Source organism: Arachis ipaensis, chromosome B8, assembly GCF_059453495.1.
Source record: "Arachis ipaensis isolate K30076 ecotype BB chromosome B8, ASM5945349v1, whole genome shotgun sequence".
Lineage (NCBI taxonomy): Eukaryota > Viridiplantae > Streptophyta > Magnoliopsida > Fabales > Fabaceae > Arachis > Arachis ipaensis.
The window spans coordinates 26,829,204-26,833,344 of record NC_142443.1 but is presented as its reverse complement, the minus strand read 5'-3'; the positions used below and the strand labels follow the sequence as shown (position 1 = coordinate 26,833,344).

The window sequence follows — 4,141 nt, the reverse complement described above, 5'->3', positions numbered from 1 at the left end:
AAAAAGTAACTAAAACATACTAAAAACTATGTAAAAATAATGTCAAAAAGCGTATAAATTATCCGCTCATCACAACACCAAAATTAAATTGTTGCTTGTCCCCAAGGAACCAAAAAAAATAAGATAAAAAGAAGAGAAAATACAATAAATTTCAAAAATATCAATGAAGATTAGTTTTAATTAGATGAGCGGGACTAGTAGCTTTTTTGCCTCTGAATAGTTTTGGCATCTCTCTATCCATTAGAGTTCAGAATTGTTGGCCTCTTTAGGAACTTAGAAATACAGATAATGTTATTGATTTTCCTAGTTAAGTTCTCTTTTATTCTTGAACACAGCTACTTTATGAGTCTTGGCCGTGACCCTTAGCATTTTATTTTCCAGTATTACCACCGGATACATAAATGCCACGGACACATAACTGGGTTAACCTTTTTTGATTGTGACTCAGCTTTGCTAGAGTCCCCAATTAGAGGTACCCAGAGTTCTTAAGCACACTCTTTTGCTTTGGATCACGACTTTAACCACTCAGTCCCAAGCTTTTCACTTGGACTTTCATGACACAAGCACATGGTTAGGGACAGCTTGATTTAGCCGCTTAGGCCAGGATTTTATTCCTTTTGGGCCCTCCTATCCACTGATGCTCAAAGCCTTGGATCATCTTTACCCTTGCCTTTTATTTTAAAGGGTTACTGGCTTTTTCTGCTTGTTTTTTCTTTTTTTTCTTTTTTTTCGTAAGCTTTTGTTTTTCACTTCTTTTTCTTGCTTCAAGAATCAATTTTATGATTTTTCAGATCACCAATAACATGTATCCTTTTTCATTATTCTTTCAAGAGTCAACTTTTCTTAATTCCAATTTCAAACATGCATTGTTTAAGCATACATTCAGAAAGTAAGAAGTATTGCCACCACATCAAAATAATTAAACTAATTTCAAGATAAATTTCAAAATTATGCATTTCTTGTTCTTTTGCAAATAAAAGCATTTTTTCATTTAAGAAAGGTGAGCGATTCATGGAATCATTCATAGCTTTAAGACATAGACACTAGACACTAATGATCATGTAATAAAGACACAAACATAGACAAAACATAAAGCATAGAAACAAAAAACAGAAAAATAAGAACAAAAAAATTAAAGAACGGGTCCACCTTAGTGACGGCGGCTAGTTCTTCCTCTTGAAGATCCTATAGAGTTCTTGAGCTCCTCAATATCTCTTCCTTGCCTTTGTTGCTCTTCCATCATGGCTCTTTGGTCCTCTCTGATTTCATGGAGGATAATGGAGTGCTCTTGGTGCTCCATCCTTAGTTGCTCCATGTTGGAACTCAAATCTCCTAAAGAGGTGTTGAGTTGCTCCCAATAGCTTTGTGGAGGAAATTGTATCCCTTGAGGCATCTCAGGGATTTCTTGATGAGAAATTTCCTCATGCTCTTGTTGAGGTCCATGAGTGGGCTCTCTTGTTTGCTCCATCCTCTTTCTAGTGATGGGCTTTTGAGATGAATCTCTCCATCTCCCATAACTCAGAGTTGGAAGCAACTGCATTCTCTTTCCTCTTCCTAGAGGTTTCTCCGGCCTTAGGTGCCATTAATGGTTATGAAAAAATAAAAAGCAGAGCTTTTTTTCACACCAAACTGAAAAGGTTTGCTCGTCCTCGAGCAAAAGAAGAAAGAAAGGATTAGAGGAAGAAGATATGGAGGAGATGGAGGTTGATGAATGGTTCGACCAAGGGGGATTTTAGGTGGTTATGATATATGAAAATGAAGGAGTGATGAGGGGCTTATATAGGAGTGGAGTGGAGAGGGAATTCTTTGTAATAAGGGTTGGGTTTGGGAGGGAGATGGTTTGAATTTAAATGGGTGGGGGTAGGTGGTTTGTATGATGGTTTTGGAGGAGAAATGTAGGTGATTGGTGGAATTTATTTTGGGAAGAGTGTTATGGAAAGGTGTGAAAAGGAGAGAGAGTGAGTTAGGATAGGTGGGGATCCCGTGGGGTTCACGGATCCTGAGGTGTCAAGGAATTCTGGTCCCTGCACCTTTCTGGCGTTTAAACGCCCTCTGTGTGCCATTTCTGGCATTTAACGCCAGCTCTGCTGCCTTTCCTAGCATTAAACACCAGGCTGATGCCCTTTTCTGGCATTTAACGTCAGCCAGACACCCTTTTCTGGCGTTAAACGCCAGTCTGTCTGCCAATTCTGGCGTTTAACGCCCAGAATGATGCCAGACTGGGCATTAAAGGCCCATTCATGCTTCTTCTCCATGTTTACAGAAGAAGATCCTTGAGCCTTAAACACAAGGTAGTCCTCATTCAATTGAAGGACTAACTCTCCTCTGTCCACATCAATCACAGCCCTTGCTGTGGCTAGGAAGGGTCTTCCAAGGATGATGGATTCATCCTCATCCTTCCCAGTGTCTAGGATTATGAAGTCAGCAGGGATGTAAAGGCCTTCAACCTTCACTAAGACATCCTCTACAAGTCCATAAGCCTATTTCATTGATTTGTCTGCCATCTCTAGTGAGATTCTTGCAGCTTGTACCTCAAAGATCCCTAGTTTCTCCATTACAGAGAGTGGCATGAGGTCTATACCTGACCCCAGGTCACACAGAGCCTTCTCAAAGGTCATGGTGCCTATTGTACAAGGTATTAAGAACCTTCCGGGATCCGGTTTCTTCAGAGGTAATTTCTGCTGAACCAAGGCATTCAGTTCATTGATGAGAAACGGAGGTTCTTCCTTCCAAGTCTCATTACCAAATAACTTGGCACTCAGCTTCATGATTGCTCCTAGATACCGAGTAACTTGTTTTCAAGTATATCTTCATCCTCTTCAGAGGAAGAATACTCATCAGAGCTCATGAATGGCAACAGTAAGTTCAGTGGAATATCTATGGTCTCTGTATGAGTCTCAGATTCCTTTGGTTCCTCATTAGGGAACTTCTTAGTGGTCAGTGGACATCTATTGAAGTCTTCCTCACTGGAAATCACTGCCTCTTCCTCCTCTATAGGTTCGGCCACTTTGGATATATTGATGGCCTTGCACTATCTCTTTAGATTCTCTTTTGTATTGCTTGGGAGAGTACTATGAGGGATTTCAGTAACTCTTTTACTCAGCTGACCCACTCGTGCCTCTAAATTTCTGATGGAGGACCTTGTTTCAGTCATGAAACTGTGAGTGGTCTTAGATAGATCAGAGATTGTGGTTTCTAAGTCAGAGAGGCTCTGCTTAGAATTCTCTGTCTGTTGCTGAGAAGATGATGGAAAAGGCTTGCTATTGCCAAACCTATTTCTCCCACCATTATTATTATTGAAGCCTTGTTGAGGCTTCTGTTGATCCTTCCATGAGAAATTTGGATGATTTCTCCATGAAGGATTATAGGTGTTTCCATGGGATTCTCCCATGTAATTCACCTCTTCCATTGCAGGATTCTCAGGGTCATAAGCTTCTCCTTCAAAGGAGGCTTCTTTAGTACTGCCGGATGCAGCTTGCATTCCAGTCAGATTTTGAGAAATCATATTAACTTGCTGAGTCAATATTTTATTCTGAGCCAATATGGCATTTAGAGTATCAATCTCAAGAACTCCTTTCTTCTGAGTCATCCCATTATTCACAGGATTTCTTTCAGAAGTATACATGAACTGGTTATTTGCAACCATTTCAATGAGTTCCTGGGCTTCTGCAGGTGTTTTCTTCAGATGAAGAGATCCACCAGCAGTGTGGTCCAATGACATCTTGGACAATTCAGACAGACCATCATAGAATATACCTAAGATGCTCCATTCTGAAAGCATGTCAGAAGGACACCTTCTGATCAATTGCTTGTATCTTTCCCAAGCTTCATAGAGGGATTCACCTTCCTTCTGTCTGAAGGTTTGGACTTCCACTCTAAGCTTGCTCATCTTTTAAGGTGGAAAGAATTTAGCCAAGAAATCATTGACCAACTTTTCCCAAGAGTTCAGGCTTTCTCTAGGTTGTGAGTCCAACCAAATCCTAGCTCTGTCTCTTACAACAAAGGGGAAAAGCATAAGTCTGTAGACCTCGGGATCAACCCCATTGGTCTTAATAGTGTCACATATTTGCAAGAATTCAGCTAAGAACTGATGAGGATCTTCCAATGGAAGTCCATGAAACTTGCAATTCTACTGCATTAG

The 4,141-nt window shown here is 40.3% G+C and overlaps 1 non-coding gene across 1 annotated transcript; it reads left to right on the top strand.

Annotated features, from left to right (window-relative positions):
* The first annotated feature begins 3,775 nt into the window (after positions 1-3,775).
* LOC148547503 (small nucleolar RNA R71) lies at positions 3,776-3,883 on the top strand. The gene has a single exon (XR_015897898.1). It is a non-coding gene; the product is annotated as a small nucleolar RNA R71 (small nucleolar RNA).
* Positions 3,884-4,141: the final 258 nt, after the last annotated feature.